Source organism: Schistocerca gregaria, chromosome 5 (genome assembly GCF_023897955.1).
Source record: "Schistocerca gregaria isolate iqSchGreg1 chromosome 5, iqSchGreg1.2, whole genome shotgun sequence".
Classification (NCBI taxonomy): domain Eukaryota; kingdom Metazoa; phylum Arthropoda; class Insecta; order Orthoptera; family Acrididae; genus Schistocerca; species Schistocerca gregaria.
In genome coordinates this window covers 313466578-313493141 of record NC_064924.1, presented here as the reverse complement: position 1 = coordinate 313493141, position 26564 = coordinate 313466578, and the positions used below count along the sequence as shown (strand labels likewise).

General features: G+C 42.7%; 1 protein-coding gene across 1 annotated transcript in view; it reads left to right on the top strand.

Annotated features, from left to right (window-relative positions):
• The first annotated feature begins 8662 nt into the window (after window positions 1-8662).
• LOC126272753 (uncharacterized) overlaps window positions 8663-26564 on the top strand; it is a 451358-nt gene continuing 433456 nt past the window's right edge. Inside the window, exon 1 of the mRNA XM_049975856.1 lies at window positions 8663-8860. The gene's annotated coding sequence lies outside the window, so the exon portion shown is untranslated. The remainder of the gene's footprint in view (window positions 8861-26564) is intronic.

The following is a 26564-nucleotide window of genomic DNA, read 5'->3' as shown; positions in this document are numbered from 1 at the left end:
TAACTAGAAAAGATGCGAATGAAACATACACAATAAGCAGTGCCAAAGGCCGCAGCTCGTGGTCTTGCGGTAGCGTTCTCGCTTCCCGCGCACGGGGTCCCGGGTTCGATTCCCGGCGGGGTCAGGGATTTTCTCTGTCTCGTGATGCCTGGGTGTTGTGTGTTCATCATCATTTCGTCATCACTGACTCGCAAGTCACCGAAGAAGCGTCAACTAAGAAGGACTCGCAATACGGCGGCCGAACTTCCCCTCAAGGGGCCTCCCGGCCAACAATGCCATACGATCATTTCATTTCAGTGCCAAAGCCCAGTTAACGATAAAAGTAACAAGAAAGAACACAGAGAAGACTTGGATGAATTTTGGGAGCTATTAGATGAGACGGTGACACAATATCCCGTCGGATCACCGAAATTAAGCGCTGTCGGGTAACCATCCGGTCTGACGAGCGCTGTTCGCAAGCGAGACGCACTCAGCGATTGAGAGACCAACTGAGGAGCTACTTGATTGAAAAGTAGCGGCTCCAGTCTCGTACACTGACATACGACCGGGAGAGTCGTGTGTTCACCATCCAGTGATGCCTTTGGGCTGAGGATGACACGGTGGCCGGTCAGTACCGCTGAGCTTTTCGAGGCCTGTTCGGACGGAGTTTAGGTTTAGGTTTTATTAAATGAGACGACAATAAACATAAATAAAAATCACACCAAAATTTGAATTACGGATTTAATGCTCATTTAGGAAAAGAAAATATATGTACAGGTTGATTAAAAATTAACAGAACACACTTTGTGGGTGTAATGCATGCATCAAAATAAATGTAAAATATTAAATAAAGCTTTGTATGAAATTGTTCTATTTTCGAGATATGAGTGTAGTACGGATCACATGCATCACAAACAATATAAAATTAATTCTTGGTGATTCAAAAGTAACTATTCTCATCTCTTAAGTCAGACGTGTGCATCAAAACAAGCGTGAAATATTAAATAAAGTCTAGTCTGAAATTGTTTTATTTCAGAGCTATGCACAAGAGTAGGGATCACAAATACAACACAAACAACACAAAATTAATTCTTCTTAGAAACAACACGAAGAGATCCAAAATTCAAGACAGTGTTCATTTACCCCAGAGCATGCCCAAAATGATGTAGGCGAAGGCGACACGCCAGAAGTTTGTACCGGCCCCATGATATTTAATGCCTACCACCAGTGTGCATCGAACTCGGAAATAAAGCATTTTCAGACAAAACTTTATTTAATATTTTATTTTTACTCTTATTTTGGAGCACACATTACACCAACTAAGTGTATACATCATACAGTGCAGGCTTTCACGGCCGGAATAGTCTTCAGTTAAAACTTCCGGGCTGAGAGGCCGTGGTCAATGTATAAAATTTCCACCTGACGTTTCGTCTCCAGCTGCGGGAGACATCTTCCGAGGTCGTCCGGCTACTGCCACTGAGGCTCCAGGTACTCTCGCATTTATAGAGAGCATAGAGGGCACCACCATTCGTCACGTGATGCCGACAGTATGCCTATCTTTGGAGGCGTCATTATTCTCGATTAAGAGTAATCGATTGTCATTCTTCTTGCGCAACGTCGACATCCATATTTTGTCCAATTTTAAAACTTCCTCTTTTCTATTAAAATTGTTGTGGTGTTTGTGGATCTCTATTGCTTCCCTATACATGCATGCATGATAATGGGATGTTCGTGCTAGAACGCTAGTCTCATTAAATTTAATTTCGTGGTTCCCATCTCGAAAAACATCCTCAGCTACGGCCGATTTTTCGATGTGTCCTAAGCGACAGTTTCTCTTATGTTCGGCTAAGCGGGTGTTTACACTTCTTTTTGTTGGAAATTTTATACATCGACCACGGCCTCTCAGCCCGGAAGTTTTAACTGAAGACTATTCCGGACGTGAAAGCCTGCACTGTATGATTAAACGCCTCTACGGGGAGGAAATCTCAGTTTCGGTTCGGTCACTGGAGGGACTGCGCAAGAGGAAAGCACAACAACTGTGTACTCTTACTTTCCTGCTACGCTGCCGGGACACCGCGACAGTGCCGAAGTTTCTGAAGGCGAGGAGAATGTTTCACTCGGCGCAAGCGAATCGATTTACAACCGCATGGAACTAGTGATGCTACGGGAACGTATTCACCAGACGCGGCGGGAACTAGCGGCAACTAGCAGTAAGCTGTTATATCTCCATTTGTATATCAGTAACATAATGCAGTGTTATGACTGGAATAAGGTAGACTGTCTAACGTTCAGGACTATGGAGCTCAGTGCAGAAATGGCAACTAACAGGCAGAAGAGGAAATTCGATGGCCTACAGAAAGGTAGGAGTGAAATATCAGTCGCTGGCAACTCTCGAACTGTGATTAACATGTCTGGGAGAGAATTAACAAAAGAGGAACATTCAGTTCTATCGAAAGGAGGCAACTTTGCAGTCACGCCACTAAAGGTTCCGACGGAGGACATTATAGCAAATGTGGAGGCGGGAATCCGTTTGTTATCATCGCATTCCGCGGATGAAATCAGGACTGAAACAGCCAGAATATTACGCCAAGCGAAACCACCTACCAGCAATTTGTCTCAACCGGAAAGGAGGGCATTGAGGGAGATCAATGCGGACAAGAGCATTATTGTACTTGCAGCTGATAAAGGAAATGCTACGGTTTTGTTGAACACTGAAGATTATCACAAGAAGATTAGTGACCTTTTGGATCCCACTACGTATAAAAAGCTTCAGAAGGATCCTACAAACAAAATTTTGAGAAATACCAATCAACTGGTAAAACAATCTTCTCTTTCTTCGGATGATAAAAAACAACTCTGCAAAACGGAAGCTTATCCGCCCAGGCTATATGGACTCCCGAAGGTACATAAAGCACAGGTACCGTTAAGACCGATTGTGAGTGCTATAGGATCTCCAACACAAGAGGTGGCCAGATATCTCGCCTGCTTGCTGCAACCATACATTGGCAGAACTGACAGTTATATTAAAAACTCGGCACATTTTATTGAAAAACTGAGGGAGATTAACGTTAGCTCAAGTGATATTCTTGTGAGCTTCGATGTAGTGTCATTGTTCACCATGGTGCCTGTAAACGAAGCTATTTCATATATAGCAGATATTTTCCCGACTGACTTAGTGGCTTTATTTAGACACTGCCTGACGACAACTTATTTCCAGTACAACAACGAGTTTTACGAACAGATCGACGGGGTGGCGATGGGAAGCCCTCTCAGCCCAGCAGTTGCCAATTTATTTATGGAGATCTTCGAACAGCGAGCGCTGCAGACTGCCAGTAAAAAGCCAGCTAAATGGTACCGCTATGTTGATGACACATTTGTAGTGTGGACTCATGGTGAAGAAGAGCTGGATGTCTTCTTGGTGCACCTGAACAGTATTAACCCGAAGATACAGTTTACGATGGAGAAAGAGAGCAACGGTCAACTCAATTTCCTGGATGTGTCGGTAATTAAACGGGTGGATGGGACGCTGGGCCACAAAGTATATAGAAAGAACACTCACACGGATCGATACCTCCACAAGGAATCAAACCATCATCCTAGGCAAAAGAGAGGTGTCATGAAAACCTTGGTGGACAGAGCCAACAAAATCTGCGAGCCGGCTTACTTGCAAGACGAATTATATCACTTACGTTCGGCCTTCATGAAAAACGGATATACCAGCAAGGAAATTGATCGAGCCCTCCATCAAAGAAGAAAAGAAGCCAGAATTCCAGAGCAACAACGGTCACCTACTGGAAAAGTTTTCTTACCGTTCATTAATAAAGTCACGGACCGCATCGGCAAAGTTTTGGCTAAACATGGGATCGAAACTATCTTCAGACCCACCAAGAAGATTAAGGAATATTTAAGAACTGCAAAAGACACTCGACACCCCCTAGCAACACCTGGGGTATACAAAATTCCATGCAGTTGTGGACAAGTATACATTGGAACAACAAAAAGAAGTGTAAACACCCGCTTAGCCGAACATAAGAGAAACTGTCGCTTAGGACACATCGAAAAATCGGCCGTAGCTGAGGATGTTTTTCGAGATGGGAACCACGAAATTAAATTTAATGAGACTAGCGTTCTAGTACGAACATCCCATTATCATGCACGCATGTATAGGGAAGCAATAGAGATCCACAAACACCACAACAATTTTAATAGAAAAGAGGAAGTTTTAAAATTGGACAAAATATGGATGTCGACGTTGCGCAAGAAGAATGACAATCGATTACTCTTAATCGAGAATAATGACGCCTCCAAAGATAGGCATACTGTCGGCATCACGTGACGAATGGTGGTGCCCTCTATGCGCTCTATAAATGCGAGAGTACCTGGAGCCTCAGTGGCAGTAGCCGGACGACCTCGGAAGATGTCTCCCGCAGCTGGAGACGAAACGTCAGGTGGAAATTTTATACATCGACCACGGCCTCTCAGCCCGGAAGTTTTAACCTAAGTGTCTACAGTTACTTCTGAATCACACTGAAGAGAAGAAATAGAAAATGGTCACCACAAAGAAGAACAAATACGAATGGCTTGAGACTCGTGGAATTCTGCAGAAACCGTGAAATGATCACGAAGTCAACATGCTTCAAGAGAAGCCGAATAAACTCAAAACTTGTTAAGATCCAGATTGGCAAACAGGATAATGGCAAGTGGATTATGGCGATACAGACAAAAATTTCCACAGCGAAGTCTACAGCGCGAAACTTCTTAGATGGACACAATGCATCAGATCATTAGATGTTGATAAAAATAAAAATTAAATTCACGTCGTTGACAAATAAAAAATCCCATCCCAAAATGAAGAAAATCGATGAAACTCATAAATTGGTAAGTCAGACGAAATACTATTTCAGGCAATGAATATAAAATTAACAGAAGTTCTAGAGGAAACAGTTACCCAGTCGCAACACATAGGTGAACAGATAGCTCCAATAAATCCAAGGAAAAGACACAACAGTGGAACGATGAGTGTGATAGACAGTGGTTGACAGACACCGAGGTATCAGAACGTAAAAAAGAAGAATCATACTTGGTACTCACAGAACAAAGAAAGATATAACAAAAAGTTATAAGAAGAGTAAAACGCCAATATGAAAACTTCTTATGGTAGAAACAAATAGCGAGAAACAAACTCAAGGGATTATTACATAATATTCAGCGGACAACTACAAAGATATGACTCTCCAACATTAATGTTAATGGATAAAAATAATAAGATGGCCCACAAAACAGTAGAAATTACAGAAATTATAGCAGAAACATATAGTAAATTACGAAACTGTGAAGGTCCTCGTCACTACCTCAGATACACACAGTACCCCTATTAAAACACCAGCAGGAAATATGAACCCACCTGCAACCCATGACGTCTACAAAGCTTTGAAAGAGCTAAAAAAAATTACAAAGCAAGTGGAGAAGATCAAACATTTGCATAACTTCGGAAATCTCCTGTAGAACCAGTGAAGATGACATTACATCAGTTCACAGTGAAAATCTGGAACAAAGAATAACTATCAGAATATTAGAATACAGCTACAATTGATCCATTACACAAAAAGTACAACCGTAGAGGAATTTCCCCTTTAGGTATTACATGTAAAGTCGTGTAAAGAATTCTATACAGTCGTTGTCAAGATCAGCTTGTGTAAGTAGGCTGTTTAGGTTTTGTTATTGGTAACGCCACATAGAGCTCTGTATGAAAAATCACTGGCTGTGCTGTGTGCAGTCAGTGGCTGGTTGGCATTGTTGTAATACTCGTCATTGTAGTGTTGGGCAGTTAGCTGTTAACAGCGCGTAGCGTTGCGCAGTTGGAGGTGAGCCGCCAGCAGTGGTGGACGTGGGGAGAGAGATGGCGGAGTTTTGAAATTTGTAAGACTGGATGTCATGAACTGCTATATATATTATGACTATTAAGGTAAATACATTGTTTGTTCTGTATTAAAATCTTTCATTTGCTAACTATGCCTATCAGTAGTTAGTGCCTTCAGTAGTTTCAATCTTTTATTTAGCTGGCAGTAGTGGCGCTCGCTGTATTGCAGTAGCTTGAGTAACGAAGATTTTTGTGAGGTAAGTGATTTGTGAAACGTATAGGTTAATGTTAGTCAGGGCAATTCTTTCGTAGGGATTTTTGGAATTCAGATTGCGTTGCGCCAAAAATATTGTGTTTCAGTTTAAGCACAGTCGTGTATAATTTTTCCAAGGGGACGTTTCACTTGACTTGGAAATAGGAAAATATCAAGGAGGATTAAGCTCCTGGAGAAACTGTCCAGAACAGACCATAACTGTGAAACTACTAATGCATTACTACTAAAGTAGTCCACCTTTGTGGACTTCAAAAAGGTAATAATTGTATCGACAGGTCTTCAACGATGAAGATATCAAGGGATTTCGGTCTTCGTCCTAAGTTAATAAAAAGGATAAATTTAACTCTAGCAAATACCAAATCTAAAATAAAGTTCAGAGGAGAAATATCTGAGGCAATGGTTCATCGCCATTACTTTCCAACTATGCTCTGGAGTATGTGATTAGGGGTGGTGCAAGGAGAAGGATTGGCACAAAGAAAGATTAAATAAAGTTAAATTGCTTGTGATTCGGGGGTAACTTAGCGGTACTAGTTAATAACATTCAAGAAGCCAGAAATCAAATAACAAGCCTACGACACATATCTCCAAAATGGGGTGTCATATATCATTCGAAAAGACTGAAGTGATGGTTGTAGATCCACTAGTAATCAACCACAGAATGGTAAATAATAAGAAACATAAAACAGGCTTGATATACCTTGGAGAAATAATAACACACAACTTGGACGGGAAACCAGCATGGCGAGAGAGAAATAATAAAATGATAGCTCAATAATTAACATGGTCTACTTACAATAAAAAATGTATATCAATCAAAACTAAATTAAAACACTACAAGACAGTGGTTCAACCAAGGGTGACACACGGAAGTGAAACTGTTTTCAGTCACCCAGAAGAACAGAATCGTCAAAATCCTTAACATGAAGCAACGAACAGGATGGATGAAGAAAATCAGAGATGATATAAGAGAGTTAGAATTAACCTTGGATAATTTGCAAAACAAAACGGAAAATTTAAAGAAACTGAAAAACATTAAACAGATTTAAACCAAAAAATACAAACTACAAACAATAAAAAGGGTATTCACAGATGAAGAAAGACAAAAAAGATCAGAACGAATGGAAAGATACTGGGAAATTCGGAAGGACAACCTTTTGAAGAAAATTATCATAAAATATTCAAGTGAAGTGGTCTAGTGAGGGGTCAAAGTTACCGTTCTTGCACTTCAGTATTTAGAGACGAACGCCTTGGTCCCTATTAGCACTATTAACTTCAGCAATAACCACAACGGTGTCTAACTTGTTGGGGGCCACCTCTTCTCTTTCCGTTTCCTTTGCGTGCAGTTTATTAGCATCTGGATCGTAGGGAGGCAACGTGCAGATCGAAAGAGTTCATTCGATTGAAATTTAAAGCACTGTTTATGTGTCCAGTTGCGTCTTGCACCAGATGAACTGATACAGCTGTGCTTCATGTTTGCTTTGTATCTATCTTAGCTATTATAATACTGTTCACAGAAGTCACCTGCATTCCCATTTTCTTATTCGATATTGGTCTTTCTCCCATCCTACAGTTAACTGATTTTGTTTATAACTCATCTGATAATAGATCCTATTCTTTCTGTCATTGCTCTTCAATAATTCCTACTACATGTGACTTCAGCTTACCGATTTCCCTTCTCAGGTTCCCTAACTTAGTTACCCGATTAAGTGACGTAAAGTTCCGCAATTCGACTTTAGGATAACAGATTCTTTTTTCCTGATCACAAATCCTCCTAAGCTGCCCCACATCGATCTCATAATGGAGTATTATTTTTCCTCTGGAATACTTCACCCAATAGGGTGCTATCATCAAATCACCCAGCAGACCTGCGTGTCGTCAGGAGGTATAACGCTGCATTCTCCTTTGCTTTCAGCTGCTCGCAGTACCCACATAGCAAGGCCATATCGGCGAATGTTGCAAGATCTGATCAGTCAACCATCCAAACTGTTATTCCTGTAACTTTTGATAAGGCTCCTGCCGCTCTTCAAGAGTCACGTGTTAAATTGGTGCAGTTACTTGTATCGCTGAAGCATGTAACCCATTGCAGCGAAGTCCATGTTTCTTGGGAACCGGGGTGGGGGGAGATACAAATCTGTGATGGAATCGTGACCCGAGGTGAGACAGTCCACTTGACAGATGCGTGAAGGTGGAGGGAGTGTTGAAAGATTTAGTACTGATGTAAGTCGTTGTTACTTGGATGGAAAGAACTCTGGAACGTACTTATTAGCTGTCTGACACGCACAAGATATTCAAGGTGGATAAATGCTTCTGTTCTTTACTGGACAAACTAATTCCACTTCCTGATTTGAGACCGCGTTCTCCGTGGATCAGGAATGAATCCACATCTCGTGCGAGAGCGATCTTGGCCATCCGTGCCCTGATCGCGGCCTTCCCGTCGGATGAACCCCACCTCCAGCTCCGACCAATCCCGGCCTCAGACTTCCCCCCTCCCCTGGCGCCTGCCACCTGCAGGCTTCCAGCGGCGCTGCAGCCACCAGTCGGCAAGCGGCGCTCGCACAGTGCGCTATACCCGTGTGCCTCTCGCCAGCGGCTCTTGTGTTTGTGTTGCGCGTTCTTCCTCGAGGCGGCTACATCTGTGCGGATATGCAGGAATGACGCGGGCTGCATTCGCCTGAGAAGATCTACCTCTCCGCTACTTTTTCTTCCACTGCTGTCAACACAAGAGCCGACAAACTGCCTACCTACAGGTAAGTAACTTCACGAGCTACGAAAAAAATGCGCGTTCGCCCTCTCCAGCACACGCAAGCTGATCTAGCATTTCCTTTTTATGTCCACAAGTAGCCGGATGCGAACGCCAAATAGTTAAGAACTTTGCGGCGTTGATGTTCCCATTAAAATAAAATTGCGAGACTGTTCTCACAGAACATGCTACTGTCAGTGTCAACCTACCCCTGTGAAATTTGACTTTTCGAAGAGATGCCACTGTAGGTATTAGGTAACGTTTCATCGTGAAAGACAATCCTTCGCATTCCCCTTGAGAAAATTCTAAAAACACCTTGGGGAAACAGTGGCCAAAGTAGCAAGCTTCCTCCGTTATATTCAGTGCATCCATGAACTCTGTGCTGAAGACATTGGCCTCTAATTCGAGAGATGTAAGTTTCATTTTTTGTACGTGATAGACAATCTCAATACACTTATTCGTCATTCAGACCACGAATGTTCAATCAAAGAGTGTGTCAGAATTGTTCCTCCAAGTTTCGATTATACTGGTGGGTGGAGTGTAGGAGCAAGGTTACTGAAAGGAAGTAGCAATAGTACTTGCAATTACACAAAACGTTTATTACAAATAGTAGGAGGTGAAACTCATTTAACGGTATAGCAGTCATTCGGTGGTTATTTAGGTTCATTGCACTGTCATCGATAACCCTTGCACCACTTAATGAAGTACAGGAGTTTCCTTTCTTTAATAGGTCTACTTCTTTCTTCCATATGTTAGTTGACTGCTGCTATATTTAAAAGGTAAAACAGAATTTTTTTAGTTAAAAAGTTAAGATGCAAAAAGATAATTTTCACTGGTGTTATTTGTTTGACGACAGGGGAGATAATGATACTGTTTCGTTTGTGGGTGTAGTTGCAGTGCGAGAAATTATGTATTATTTCTGGACTTGTGTGAGACGCAAGACTTTGTTTTTTTGAAGGAGAAATGAGAAATACGCGGGTGACGTCATTGTACGCGGTTCCGCTGACAGCAACGTTCGCAGAAGCTTTAAAATGCTGTCCTACTATCCACGAATTACGTGCTATTCGCACAATGTTACTAAGTTTCATCTCGTCTGTCCTTCAGGCGTTGAGAGTAAAATTCTGGGAAATCACCTGCGTCATATCCCAAGAGCCTGTGGAAATTATTTACCTGTACGCGTGGTCCAGCACTAGTCATGTATTATTCTGGGCCGCAATAGATTCAGAAAAGAATACCGAAAAGTTTTAAGGGTTTAGAATAGCTCATGGCGACGAGAGTTTGAATGCATCAATCTTTGTCTCAGAGCCTTGCGTGACGTGTGGAGTTTGCAAATTTAAAGGACAAATTTAGTTTCATATTCCATGGATCACATGTTCGATACATCGTAATTATGTGGATAGTCATTTTACATACAAGTCGCAACGTAATTTTTAAATTGGCTACATGCTGAACATTTAAGAAGTGTTTCAGGTTTTTGTGTTTCAGTTGCACAAGAGTTCTTTATAAGACTGTTTTACCGCAAGGAAATTCGATGTAAAATCCGCCTTTTCTTGGTCTACTCAGCGTAAATGAATTCGATAAATTTCATTTAACCTTTTTTCCACTGGCTGCATCATGGACGGCAGCTAGTGCTATCATTGCTTTTCCTATGCTGTAGACTTTTCTTCCATTTGTCAGCTCATCCTAGTTTAACAATAGATACTTTTTGATTATACCGCGAGGCTCAACGTTGTAGAACACCTTAGACATTGACAGCCTGCATTGTTTTTTCTCGACTATGGAGAGCAAGGTGCCTCCGTCTCACCGCTGATTACGTAACTGAAACAAGCCTCTGTTTACCCACACTTTGCATCTGTTGGCGGTAGATAAGACACGGGCAGAGTAGGTGCTTAGCAACTGGCGACGCTGTGTATTTAGGCTGGGCGTCGTCGATCTAAGTAGACCGCGAGTTTCCTGACTTCTGCCGTTTCATTCCCTGAACAGCGGAGAGGATGATGATGCTTACAGGCAGTTAAGTGGTGTGATCTTCATGCAAGGCGCCTCTTAGTAAAAGAGCCAACACTGTGGAGAATTCAAATAAAATGCATCCCAGCACGAGACCCATTATCATAATACTCCAGCGCGGTCCATGTGTATTACTATCTTCATCTCTTTTGTGGAGGTGCTAACGCAGTGGTAAAATTGATAACCCAGCCAAATATTTCAACAAAAACGCATTTTACTGTTGATCCAAATTTGTTGTCGGTCATACGATAGGGCGAAAATAGAGGCAGGTTTATCACATCAAAAGGTTTCCAAAAACGCTTAGTGACTGAAGGAACCATTTGTATGAGTATCTTTATAGAAGACAGTTTGCCGATATTTTCTTCCATTTTTAGTGCAGTGAAGTTCGTGATCACACTTTGAAAGCAATAGTAACATTAATAAACGTTATACTAGGAGAAACAATTTGTGCTATCTGTCACTGTGTCTACGTGGCATCGAAAGGAGTTAGGTGTTCAACAACAATGTTTTTACTACGTCTATGGTTTGCTTCCGGCCGTTCTGATGAGTTGTTTTCATTTTATGCAGCAGCTGAAGAAGGCGGCTGGGTTGTTCGCTGCAATAGTGTCCACAAAATGGAAACGACTACTCTGCAGAACACACGGATGTACACCATTTATCACCCAAGCCATTATATCTTGAGAGAACGTATTTTTACCATTCACCGAGTGTTACAGAATTTAAATTATCAACGCGTCATGAAAACCTAAGAAAGCTTTAAACAATATCTAGGAGTCTTTGAATGGTTGCGAAGATCGTTATCCTAAGAGTTCGTACACATACAGAAAAGAAGACATAAATATTCGTGATGAGTCGGTGGCGTTGTAAAAATTTGAGTTAGCAGTTAATGTGCCATTTTCTGCCGTTATCTCAATGCAAGAGGTTGAAACATTTCCTGGCATGTGCGTACAGGACCTCTTCCGGCCTAAACATTCTCTGCATTTCGTATGCATCCTGTAATACGCTTACTGTGAATGCTTTAAAATGAACGAGGAGTTAGTAAAACTGTCTCCCATTCCGACTCCTTATAGAGAAACAGCAAATTATCTGGGTGCTCAAGCTATTACTGTCATAGGTACGTCAATTTGTTTATTTACGGTAATCCTGGATGCTACGTATTTTGAACCGACGACTCAGAGTTTACGATCTGCCTCTTGAGCTCTTAGAATAGTTGTATATTCTGCAAGCTTTAGATTTAAGAAAAGAAAGGTGTTGGCTATTTAGAGAAACGTGTTATGTAAAGAGATTATTGTTGGGGTGTGTGTCATAAATGTAATACTCGCTTTCCGGGTTTCACTGTTTTAAAGCAATCTCTCTTTAGTTTACTAAGGCCTCGTAACGAAAAGAAATAACCTATGACACTTATTGTTAGCTAGTATGAGTTCTCAATATTTTGTGCAGATAGCCAGATACTTCCTAATATGTAAAGCTGAGAGATGAATAGGAAAGTGATCACGAAACGTAGATAGGATAACACAACTAGCTGAACCTTGACATGTTTCAGCACTGGTGTGTTAGGAAGACATCGATGGCATCGAAACACAGTCTAGAGCTGAAACAGAAAAATCTTTGTGTCAAGTCACACTTCTCTCAACTGAACGTGCATATTGTACAGTCGTCAGGAGTCACTGTTTCCGTGTTCACTGAGATAGGTTCATACGACATGGCTGATTTAAAATCGACTAAACTAGTGTAGAGCAATCGATAATTATTAAAGGTTCGTAATGAAGAATTTGAGAAGATTGTTTGAAGCTTTGGACAACTCGATTTCGTTACGAAAAACACTCTTTCAAGCCGTTACGTGAAGATGTCTTGTCATTGAAGCCGCTCAGGGCAAGTAAAGTGTTCTCTATAGTATAATAATTATCCGGAAGCGTAACAGAAAAAGCTGTATAGCATTCAGCAACTGTGTGATTATAAATAAATGTTGAAACGGGCAGTGTGTGATGTAATGGCTGCATAAATTGTTGCGTAAGCGAGTTGCCCTTGAAAAGGACTGGCTTCCTCGTTCGTCGCTGTTGTATTAAAGGCAAGGTAATCCATTTTATGTGATACCTATGTTCCTCCTTGTGGAGCGCTAGGCGAATACTGGCACACTTATCTACGCGGAAGCATGGGTCGACTTGCAAGTGTGGCGAATTACGTCGGTAACATGCATTGCCGCCGTGGAGCGCTGTGGCTGGTCAAAGTCGGAGAATAATGGCACCTGACTGAATAGAATTGTCCTGAAATTTTAGAATGTATGAAAACTTCCATTTAAAAACAAACAACAAAATGGTAATAGCTTAATGCAGACTAAGTAACTGCAGCAGTCGGGCTTAGAGACACCTGTCTTAACTTCCTTACGTAGTTATGCATACAGAACAATGTAAGACGATCACAGTGGGAACTAATTTTCTTTTTTACCTGTTACTAATCATCTTTCTAACCTACAAGTAATACAAAGACTCTTAATGAGATTCGAGTAGGACATTGTTTTCATTCTCCCCCACACCGTACCCAGAGATTTAGATTGCTGTGGCGGACTGATGTATAGCGTAGCCCAATGTCTGGTTAAATTGAAAGGCGAGAACATGTTTCGTACTATCGAATACAACTGTGAACGCGAATTAAGTTGCGGCGATACTGACCAATAACGTGGCTCGTCGTCTATATTCATCTTTGGCAACATTTGCTCGATACTTAATGCATGTCATTACGACTACGTGTTAACCCGTCTTTGATTGGTTCAGCCATTTACAATTTTGGAAAGAATCCTTAGCAAACTATCGTTCCGTACTTAACCCGCTTTATAAATAAATTGCAAGTTAAATTCAAAAAGTTGTATTTCATTACAGAGAAATATCCAACGAGTATTTTGGTGTTTATTCTATCACTTGTTAAACATCACTATAAAAATAAATGGTGCGGGACATTTCGTAATTCCTTTTTTCAATGTATTAAGGTGCAGAACTTTTGTGCCATTGCTCACTAAAAAAGACCAGTGTGTCACAATAGAATTTCACCTATGAAGTGACATAGAAACTAAGACATTAAATTAGCATCTGAAAACGGTAGTCATCTAGGTTTCGGTCCGTCTGGTTTGTCATGACACTTGCGGTGAATGCTGAAATGGTTCCTCTGCGATTACGATCGACAATTCCACCCTACCTTACCGTATATTACCTAGTGGTCCACCAACATTAACTTTCTTTACTTCCTTTCGTAGCCCTCCAGAGTGCGTAATTCCAACAAGCTAGTTGCTAAGTCTACGTCCATTGTACAATTACTAAGGCACTGTCCTGTCCCATTCAGGTATGGAGCGCTGAAAGAGTAACTGTTTAAAGGTCCCTCAGAGCTTTGTAATAAATCTTATCCTATCTGCGCGTTCCCTCTAGCAGCAATGTGTAGGGGTTCGTGCTATATTCTCCCAATAGTAGTAAGGAAAAAGCTCAACAACAGTCAGTTCCATTTTCTGGAAGTCGGAAGCAGTTTGTTCTCCAGTGTCAGCAAATTGGAGGTGATCTGAATCCACATGGGGACATGTAAAGTGGAAGGTGCCACAGGGCCTTGTTCTTCACCTGTTATTTATTTTATTGTATCGGTGATCTGCCACTAAACGTGATAGGTGACTCAAATTTTCTCTTGGTTATCGTGTAAGACGTGGAGTACAGTGTAAATGATCTAGATAACAGAGTAGCCTGTAACAACTGTACGTGGCTTTCAGAGAACGTACTAACAATTAGCTGCTGCAAAGCGCTATGTATGTAGTGTCTAACACGGACACTTGTAAAAGCGAAAGTGGTTAGTCAGTGAATTCTGTCATTTTAAATTCTTAGGACTGAAATTGTATGAAAAACTTTCCTGGAAACATGACGCTCAAGATATTATGCAGAAACTGAGTGGTGCTGTTTCGACTCTAAGAATAATCTCAACTGTCTGTGACACTGAAACGCGTAAGTCTATTTAAATTGCTTGCGTTCATTGCTTTTCTCCTATGGTACCATATTTTGGAGCAATTGTGTGCACGTACCTATAATATTCTCAGACCTCCAAAGCGAATGTTGAGCGTCATTTCCCGAACTTTGCCGTTTTTCAGGTTTCTGAGCTCTAGCTCTTCCATCTCTTTACATACTCTATCATGGAATTTGCTGTTGACAAGATGACTCATTCAGAAGAAACTGAAACATTCGTTCAGCGAACCCTAGACAGAAAGATGCACACTATTCATCAGCTTTTATTTTCAATAAACTTCCAGCAGAACTGAAGAAATTGATTGATAAGTTCCAGTTCTCCAAATGTAGTAAGTTGAAAGGTTTTCTCGCGCCACACTCCTATTCTGTACAAGAGTTCTTAACAGTAGTTGACAACTTTCCTCTGTAATGTATTATTCATTCGTATCATCTCATCTCTGACAACTGTTTCCGCGTTCTATTGACTCATTTGTTTATTAAGTTTGTAGTCAGCATCCTGTAAATTATGATGCTGTCTCCCTTCGTGACCGAGAATCTTTGGTTCCACAGTATCTGACGGATACAGAAAGTGATGGTCCTAAATTCAAAACCGAGCGAGGTGGCGTAGTGGTTAGACAGTGGACTCGCATTCGGTAGAACGACCGTTCAATCCCGCGTCCGGTCATCCTGATTTAGGTTTTCCGTGATTTCGCTAAATCACTCCAGGCAAATACTGGGATGGTTCCTCTGAAAGGGCACGGCCGACTTTCTTCCCCATCCTTCCCTAATCCGATGAGACCGATGATCTCGCTGTCTGGTCTCCTTCCCCAAACAACCCAACCCTAAATTCAATTGCGGAACTGCAGTTGAAATTAATAGTAACTAACGATAAATCCACAACCCGCGAATAAAATGGGGAGTGTGAAAAAGATAAATAACTGCACATTTAGTGTATGCTAGAGTTATTCACATGCGCTGTGCTAATGCAGTACTTGTTTTAGGCATATTTTGCAAATTTTCTCATTTCAGTAGTGTGGCTTCTAGTCCGTACGTGTCACAGGCGAGAGAAGATAAAAAAAATCACACAGCCGGCGATAGCACACATGCCTGATGATGACTGAGATGCGACTGCGTAATCGCTTCGTTCCGTCGCCTCTGTGTCGATGATCGCGTCATCGAAGACGAGCCAGTGCGGCCGTCCGTGCGATATCTGCAGCAGTCACTTCCGCGCTGACGGCTGGCGCGGCCGGTCGCTTATCTGAGCTGTCAGCGGCGCGTGACGGCTCGTTTTCCGCACAGCCTTATGTCGTCGTCGAGTTCTTAGCACTTTCAAGATTCCAGACCTGTCACGGGGGGACATTTAGTTCCCCGTGTAATTTGTTGTTACACTTTAGTGCACATTTATCTTGACATAAAGATAGAAATTTATCCCCCGGTGTTGGACAGGAAAAGAAACGCTTTACACAGGCGTCGTACCTCGTTAAATGTCTGTAACGTTACCAGAGTTCAAAAAAGTCTTTGATACCATTTAAAATTCCACGCTGATGTTAATTTATTCGTCCATGAACTCTTATCAGGAAATATGTAGCTGTAAGTCGGCCGCTCTCACGCTGTTTAGCTGACTCGCGTCTTACATTCCTGCACTATTCAAAATTTTAATGGTCATTTCGGAGCTACTATATGTTTCATTCTAATTTACAGTCGTCAAAAAAAGTATAGAAAAATGCTGCTGGTATAACAGGTTGCTCTTTTTCTTCAACAAATTTAGTCCACATCCATGGAGCACGACGACCCTTCTTAGGTATAAATTCATGTGTGGAAAATTAGTTTCTCAACAACAGTTTACAACTTCGCTTCATTTACAAGCAAAGCCCTGTTGAGGTTTCATCTTTTGCATACGTGGTGTTCAGAACAGGATGTCACATATTCCTACAGTATTGGACAAAACGGAATACGGTTCCTATAATTATACGTTCAGAAACCAATACCTTTTGAGATATGCCCTGTAATTCTTGTGACTAGTAATGTATTTAAAGGCGTAGGACTCACAAGACATATTACCACAATATGCAAGGGTGGGCAGATGCAAATCCTCGGCCAGTCGTGGAATCAGGACCGCTGCAGTACCAGTTTGGGAGCAGGAATTATCGTAACATTAATATAGCTATACACTTCATCAAACAGCACGACGAAGTACCATCGCTACTGGAGAATGCTACACTTCCAGAAACACGATACTACTTAATGCACGATGAGACGCAAACTCATTTTGTACGGATTCTCCAACAGCACGTCGCCCCCATTGTCTCATGGGCAATTGATTGGTAGAGGATGTTCAGCAGGATGGCCGCCCTGTACACTGGACTTGAATACGTTGTTTCTGGTTATAGGGACATCACTGCTGCATGGCCAGCTCATCAATGTGCAGAAGTTACAGAAGTGAGCGTCCAATGCAGCCAAGCGTGTTGGAAACACTGCGAAAAAGGAGGTGAAGGATTCGTCAGAATGCATGGTAACAACATGCAGTATTGCCAGTGGGGTTTGCTTCTACGAAATAGACAGGTGGGAATCAAAGGACACACAACTCAAAAGGGATTGGCTTCTGGACATGTGATTAGAGGAACTTTTATTCCAGATTTGACTAATACTACCACCTATTTTTTTAGAATCGTTTATATCTACATTGAAGAGCCAAAGAAACTGCTACAACTGCTTGATATTGTGTAAGTGCCCCACGAGCCCGGAGAAGTGCCGCAACACTAAGTGGCATCTACCGGACTAATGCCTGAAGTAGTATTGGAGGGAACCGACCCCTTGAATCCTGCAGGACTGTCCATAAATCCGTAAGAGTACAAGGGGATGGAGATCTCTCCTTAACATGCCAGTTAAGCTCAATAACATTGTCTGCGGAGTTCGGTGCCCAGCGGAGGTGTTTAAACTCAGAAGAATGTTCCTGGGGCCACTCTTCACCAGTTCTGTACATGTGGAGTGCTGCATTGTCCTGCTGGGATTGCCCGAGTCCGTCGGAATTCACGATGGACATGAATGGATTCAGGTGATCAGAGAGGATGCTTATGTACGTGTCACCTGTCACAGTCGTATCCATACATATCACTGTAACTGCACACGCCCCTCACCCTTACAGAGCCACCACCATCTTGACAGTTCCCTGCTGACATACAGGATAAAATAGATTCATGAGGCGGTCTCCATACCCGTATTCGTCCATCCGCTCGATACAATTTGAAAGGAGTCTCGTCCGATCTGGCAACATGTTTCCAGTCGTCAACAATCCAATGTCCGGTGTTGATGGGCCCAGGCGAGGCGTAAAGCTTTGTGTCGTGCAGTCATCAAGGGCTCCGAAAGACCATATTGATGATGTTTCGTTGAGTGGCTCGCACGCTGACACTCGCTGATGGCGTAGCATTGAAATCTACAGCAATTTGCTGGTGGGCTACACTTCTGTCACGTTGAACGATTCTCTTCAGTCGTCGTTGGTCCCGTTCTTGCAGGATCTTTCTGCGGCTGCGGTGATGTCGGAGGTTTGATGTTTTAGCGAATTCCTGATATCCACTCTACACTCGTGAAATGGCCGGACGGCAAAATTCTCACTTCATTGCCGCCTCGGAGGAGCTATGTCCCATCGCTCGTGCGCCGACTGTAATATGACGTTCAAACTCCCTTAAAAAAACCAATCTAACAACGGCGCCAGACACTTGTTGTCATATACAGGAGTTACCGACCGGAGCGCCATATTCTGGCTGTTTACATATCTCTGTATTCGAATACGCATGCTTGCCTATACCGGTTTCGTTGGCGCTTTATTGCATATTGCCGTCACAGATCAAAGGGAATAGAACCCAAGCTCTGGACTATATTTTTAAATTATGAATAGATCAAAGATAGTGACATGAAATTATTTCACCCATGACTTAGTACTCGCTACGTTTATCGTTCAGCATAAGTTGGCAGTTCTGTCCCGAGCATCTGCCTTTTACTGAAAGTATTGGGTAAGTGGCTAAGACTCTGGGCTTCGAGTTGGATTGAGAGGGGTTTAAAGTACCATCTCTTTCTGTAACAAACATTATCAGAGGTAATGGAGATAGGCGTTCAGCTTAGTAAACTCTCACACTAGTCAGAAGCAACCAGGCATTATATCTCAGTACAGAATTTAACTACACTGAATTTCTTAGAAAAAGATTCTGTCAAAGAATATGAATATCGCTCACGTGGTTCTAGAAGACCAAGTAAAACATTGTGAGTTGCATAAAACGACGTCGGTAGGGGCAGCTGCATCACCCTGTATATTTCTTTTATTGTCACCATATCTTTTATGTACAGGTTATACAAAAGGAACAAAAGACCTTGCCCCTGTCTTACACCCTGTTTAATCTGAGGACTTCGTTCTTGGGGTTCGATTCTTACTGTTCCTTATTGATTCTTGTACATATTGTATATTACCCTTTTAACCTATAGCTTACTGGTATTTTTTACAGAATTTCGATTTTGCATTATTTTAAAGTGTCGTTTTCAAATAGAAATATTTTAAAAAACGACTCTTGATTCTTATTAAACTTTGCTTCCATTACTTTTCTTGCTGTGGAAAGCAGGTGGCTACATGTGTGTTCTTTTATTATGAATCATAATAGGACGCTTGCTTGTTCTCAGATGTAATGGGTATGCTTTATGTACTTTAGTTCAGCTACATGTACGTCGTGGTTTTGCGGTTACATGCAGGTGTCAACGAGATGTAGATCTTAGAAAATATTTCTTGCGTGTCAACTATTTTTGGGGTTCCTGACTGGCTTTTTTAACCCTTGTACCCCGTCTGTCTGTTGCATCGTGATGCTAAGCAGTGTTGCAGACTGCTGTTTTGATGGCACGTCGCACACATAGGTAAATGTTGACGGATCTGAAAAGCTACATTACTTGTTTCTGTTCCATTAGTTTATTCACAGGCTACTAATAGACTAGTATATTCTTTTATTCGTACGAAGCATGAATCCTATCAATACCATCCTTGCGCTGGCATCACGCACTACACCTAACACGGAGCTTTGTCTATTACATGCTGGATTATTCTGTCTGTTACATTTAGACACGATGTGACTATGGTTTCCTAGCGGTTTATCATGCATGATTACTTTTGTAGCTTACTGCTTTTAATGATCCATTTTTTGGGGGTGATAATTTTATTTTTATACGAATCTTTTTTTTTAAGTATGATGCGAGCGATAAACGGCGCATGGAAAACCGAGATCTCATCCCAACTTTCAGTAATCTGTTCGCAACTGCAATGTCTGTCCGGATTCCAACTTTTGTCATTTGCCAATCTGCCAAACCCAATCGAAGAGTCCTATCGTCGTCTTGTCGTGTAGTCTTGGAACAACTAATGCACGTCATTCCACTAAAACTAACAGTCCGTGCGGTATGTCGGTATGGTGCTCCAATGTCCCTTATACCAATGATTCGTCCTTTACGGAAGTTCCAAAGTTGGCGGTAAGTTGCAAGTGCACATTCCCTGTGAGTGCTACGGTGTGATGTCCACATGCAACATCCAAGTAATTCATTAATTTCTGTTAATACATGAACACCGCATAGTGACTACTGATCGTATGTGTATGTCGAAACCCTAAACTTTCTCCTTTGTCAAGAGTCGGAAATGAAAGCGGTAAAAAGATTTATAGCAACAGTATCAATACTTAAATACAATTACATCACGTATTCTGTGTTCAATTTATGCAAAATTAATTTGAAGATCGTATTCTGTGTGGCCGAAACAAGACACAGCAAGGGTAAAACCACCAACGGCGCAAAGATGCGAGCTGGTGCCAGTGCCATATATGCTCGCCACTTGCGCGAGTTTCACTAACGTCACGGGCGGCGTTCAGGATGAAGATATCGACTTCGCCTCGACCGATTGCCGGCCAAGTACAATCGGCCAATGACTGGACGACAACCAATAGAAGCCTACTCGGGAGATAGAAGAGCAGCTCTCGCCTACTTGGTTACAGATCATCGTCCACGGATGCCTTGGTCAGGAAACGTAGTTTAGTGAAATCTTAGAAGTGAACAGACAGCTGTAAATTGCATTTGTTATGTACTGTGAAGTTAACGTATGATTACTTGCCCTTAGCCAGTGAGGGCCTTTCTTGTGATTTATTGCAAGCAGTATCGCAGACTACATTATTCAACAAGTCACAAAGATATGTAAACCTTTTGAAGCCATTTGTGTGACTTTGTTACTAATTTGTTGGAGTCTTATAGAATATTCTTTCTGCTGTCCTGTTACCTAACCCTGGGGCACAGCTATATAATAGTGGCAGCGAGCGTACTGCATCAGAAGGCGTTTCAAGAATGCACAAATTCGCCCTACCGTAACAGCAGTGGCAACTCGGCCTCCACAGCAGTAGCGACGAGGCCTTTACGAAACTGCCGACGAGGGTCTACAAAACTGTATACTTTATCTTAGGGTACCAGACGAGCCACATAGATTAAGCAGCAAAAATACCAGGAACATTGTGCTGAAATGTTCAAATGTGTGTGAAATCTTATGGGACTTAACTGATAAGGTCATAGGTCATCAGTCCCTAAGCTTACACACTAAATTATCCTACGGACACACACACACACACACACACACACACACACACACACACACACACACACACACACACACACACACACATGCCCGAGGGAGGACTCGAACCTCCTCCGGGACCAGCCGCACAGTCCATGACATTGTGTTTAAAACACTAGTTTGTGACAAGTCTAATACCATATTAGAAATATAGTCTCTGAATCGATCTTACATTAATTTCATGAAGTAGTCATACAGCTATACACAACAGTTGATGTTACTGGAATATATAGTAATAGAAATGTTGCTCTGGCGGGGTCAATACCCAGCCGCTCAATGGAACTGTTTTCGTTGCCACTAATCCTTACGAACACCTCTGGCTCAGTGCTTCAGCCAGTGTTCGAAGACAGTATCAACATACAAAACTTTGTTGCGTTTGTAACAGACTTAGGAAATTCGTTCTCATTCACAGGGAACAAAGGGCACGCTACCGCAGTAGGAGCAGAACTATTAAAGAACTATGTTGTAAAATCCAACCTTGTACAGTAGGACCGTTTTAATTTCAGTGTAAAGAAGTTGAAGCTGTTCTGATAACATGCCCTGTTAACGTAACCTGGTTACTGGGAAATGGTTCAAACCAGTAGTTACATAGACTTTAGGCTTAAGCGGGAAATAAAAAAGCGACAGAGAAAAGCCTCAGCAATCATAAAACGCAGATACGAACCCCAGATGACCGTCAGATAGCGCATGATGAACGTCGCAGGCTCTAACCGACTCGCAATCTCCAGTAGCCGCACGAGATCGAGAATACCAATCTCCGAGACCTTGTGTACGCCACTCATGAAGCACGCCGTTACGGCGCTCTCGCAGAGGCAGTAATCACGATTAATGGCATCGCGGCCCAGGCCCGAGCGCTGCGGTCTGCGCGGACGGTAACTAGGCCGCAGGGGTCGCGGAACTAGACGCAATGGAAGGCGAATTGCAGCTCTGCTCTCGTCGCCGCTTGTTGTTTATGCGTCATGCTCGAGAGGCTGCGGACTCCACGTCGACCGGCGTGGCCTGCCCGCCGGCCAGGACCGCACTGGCCAGCGTCCCGTCCCGCGCTGTGCTGCGATTTCTGGCCGTGTTCCGCTCACTGTTGCCAGAGGACTGTCCTGACCAGCTTGTCAACGCAGCCCTGATGCCTACACATTTACTGCCTCGATGAAGGCAACAGCACCGCTGATAACTAGAACTGCATCACTATAGAAGTGGCCAGCTGACAAACGTCGCACTGACACGTTTGAATAACCAAATGATTAGAGTCTCAGTGCAACCATACAAAGCCGGCAGCACTACATGCCTAACACAGGAAAGGATTGTGCAACGTTTTTCCAGCAAGGGAACCTCCCCATCTCACCCCCCTCAGATTTAGTTATAAGTTGGCAAAGTGGATAGGCCTTCAAAAACTGAACACAGATCAATCGAGAAAACAGGAAGAAGTTGTGTGGAACTATGAAAAAAATAATCAAAATATACAAACTGAGTAGTCCACGCGCAAGATAGGCAACATCAAGGATAGCCTAAGTTCAGGAGCGCCGTAGTCCTGTGGTTAGCGTGAGCAGCTATGGAACGAGAGATCCTTGGTTCAAGTCTTCTCTCAAGTGAAAAGTCTATTTTTTTTTTTATTTTCAGACAATTATTATCTGTCCGCCCGTCCGATGCGAGGTAACTGCGTCGTAGTAGTATGGGGACGCTACACCTAAACAAAGATCGAAACAAAACATGTTTCGACAGGGCACAGGGAAAACTCTGTGACTGTGAAATTGTTGCATTCATTTGTTGCAGTTTATGTGACAAACTCTTATGTTTTCATCACTTTTTTGGGAGTGATTATCACATCCACAAGAAAACCTAAATCGGGCAAGTTAGAAGAATCTTTTTACCCATTCGCCAAGTGTACAAGTTAGGTGGGTCGACAACATATTCCTGTCATGTGACGCACATGCCGTCACCAGTGTCGTATAGAATATATCAGAAGTGTTTTCCTGAGGAGGAATCGGTTGACCTATGACCTTGCGATCAAATTTTTTCGTTTCCGATTGGAGAGGCACGTCCTTTCGTCTACTAATCGCACTGTTTTGCGGTGCGGTCGCAAAACAGACACTAAACTTATTACAGTGAACAGAGACGTCAATGAACGAACGGACGGGTCATAACTTTGCGAAAATAAACTTTGGTCACTCCAGGGAAGACTTGAACCAAGGACCTATCGTTCTGCAGCTGCTCACGCTAACCACGGGACTACGGCGCTCCTCAGCTCACACTATCCTTGATGTTACCTATCTTGCTCATGGACTACTCAGTTTGTATGTTTTGCTTATTTTTTTCATAGTTCCACACAACTTCTTCCTCTTTCCTTGATTGATCTGTGGTCAGTTTTTCTAGGCCTATCCAATGTGCCAACTTATAACTAAATCTGAGGGTGTGATAGGGAGGTTGACTTATAAGGCATATCTCGTTCGTCATTTGAATATTATGCATCTTGTTTGTTAGTGAAACGCTCGTGTTCTACCTACGCATGTCCATAATTTAAGCTTGTTTCGAAACGCCGTAGAAACAGAACCACTGCTCAGAATAACGTCAACTTTGAGCAGCATATTGTCACAGGGTGAAACACCATGAAACAAAAAATTAGTGAAAATTTGACCAGTAGATGGGGCTGTAAGCGTCACAATAAGAACAGCAGAAGCGCGGCACGCGGTTGTACCTCAAATTACGCCCCAGGCCCCCAACATGACTGCTTCTGTGTAGGGATGCACGCTGCTGACAAAGCTCTTATAACAATGGTACGGACATTGCACGCAATGTGCAACGCATTCTCAACGTGATCCCTGAAACACTCAGATCTGTTGTGGGACATGTTTTCTGGACTTCAACTTGTGGCCGAAGACAGTAGATAGTATGTTCAACACGTCTTGGCCAGTTTCACTATTAGAAACCGATGTCATTTCACTTTTTACGCCGTCTTTCGCCACAGGACTATTAAAAACCGATGTCATGATGCTTCTGCGATTTTTCCTGTGCGGTACGACCTTGCCATAGTGGATGCACATACCTGACTGACAGTGCTACAGCTGTTGGCTGCCCACCTTGTACAGTCATGGACATTTAGCAATACGGTTGGTGTCATATGCACCGAGAACCACAGTCATCGTATTGAGATTCATCCTTAGCGGACCCTATTTACGTTAAGACGGTGTCACTGCGCAACCGCGGCTACATAACAGTGGATATGAAAACCATATGCAGAAGAATACATCAAGGCGTATAGAATCTAGTCGATATCGCCGAATGATGCGAAACTTTTGACAATATGATTTCAATCCGTAAACTATATACACTGTTGTGACAAGTCGTAGGATAGTGATATGCACATATACAGGTCGCAATAGTATCGCGAACACAAGACGTGAAAGGGCAGTGCATTGACTGAGCTATCATTTGTACTCAGTTTATTCACGTGAAAATTTTTCCAACATGATTATGGCTGCACGCCGGGAGTAACCAGACTCTGAACGCGAAATGATAGTTGGAGCTAGATGCATGGGACATTCCATTTTTAAAATCGTTAGGGAATTCAGTATTTCCGAGACCCAGTGTCAAGTGTTTTCGAAAATAACACGTTACAGGTATTACCTCTCATCACGTACAATGCAGTGGCCAATGGCCTTCAATTGACGATCGAGAGTAGCGGCGTTTGCGTAGAGTTATCAGTGCTAACAGACAAGTAGTGCCGCGTGAAATAACCGCAGAAATCAATGTGGGACTTACGACGAACGTATCCGATAGGACAGGGCGTCGAAATTTGGCGTTAATGGGCTGTACAAGCAGGTGGTGAAAGTGTGCCTTTGCTTACAGCACGACATCCCGACAGCGACGTTAATGGGATTGTGACCATATCTGTTGACCCTAGACGGCTGGTAACCGTAACCTGGTTAGATGAGTCACGGTTACAGTTGGGAAGAGCTGTTGGTACGGTTAGTGTGGCGCAGGTCCCAAGAAGCAATGGACCCTAGCTGTCAACAAGGCACCATGTAAGGTGATAAAATGTAAATGTCGTGTGACTAGGACCTCCCGTCGGGCAGAGCGTTCACCGGGTGCAAGTATTTCGATTTGACACCACTTCGGCGATTCGCGCGTTGATGGGGATGAAGTGATGATGTCCCTGAGCGGAGAAAATCTCTGACCCAGCCGGGTATCGAACCCGAGCTCTTAGGATGACATTCTGTCGCGCTGACCACTCAGCTACCGGGGGCGGGCATGTAAGGTGATGGCTGCCCCGTAAAGTTGATTGTCGGTAAAGCAGATGCCAGACTGAGATCCATTGGAAGAATCCTAAGGAAATGCAATCCGAAAACCAGGGAAGTAGGTTACAGTAAGCTTGTTCGCCCACTGCTTGAATACTGCTCAACAGTGTGGGATCCGTACCAGATAGGAATGATAGAAGAGAAAGAGAAGATCCAAAGGAGAGCAGCGCGCTTCTTTACAGGATCATTTAGTAGTTGCGAAAGCATTACAGATATGATAGATAAACTCCAGTGGAAGACTCTGCAGAAGAGACGCTCAGTAGCTCGGTACGGGCTTTTGTTACAGTTTCGAGATGATACCTTCACCGAAGTCAAGCAGTATATTGCCCCCTCCTACGTATATCTCGCGAAGGGACCATGAGGATAAAATCAGAGAGATTAGAGCCCACACAGAAGCATACAGACATTCCTTCTTTCTACGAACAATACGAGACTGAAATAAAAGGGAGAACCGATAGAGGTACTCAGGGTACCCTCCGCCATACACCTTCAGCTGGCTTGCGGAGTATGGATGTAGATGTAATGGCGTATCCTGTTTTTAAATGGAATGGACTGGGCCCTCTGGTCCAAATGAACAGATCACTGACAAGAAGTGGTTGCATTCCGCTACTTGGAGACCTTTCGCAGCTATTCATGGACTTCATGTTCCTGACGGACGATGTCATTTCACCGGGCTAAATTTGTTCACGATTAACCGTGTACAGTTGGAGCGTATGATTTGATCACCCGAGTTGATTCTCATCGGGAAGTCAGTTCGTGAGCATAATCCTGCACCGCCAACACTTCTGCAAATGTAGTAGGCTATAG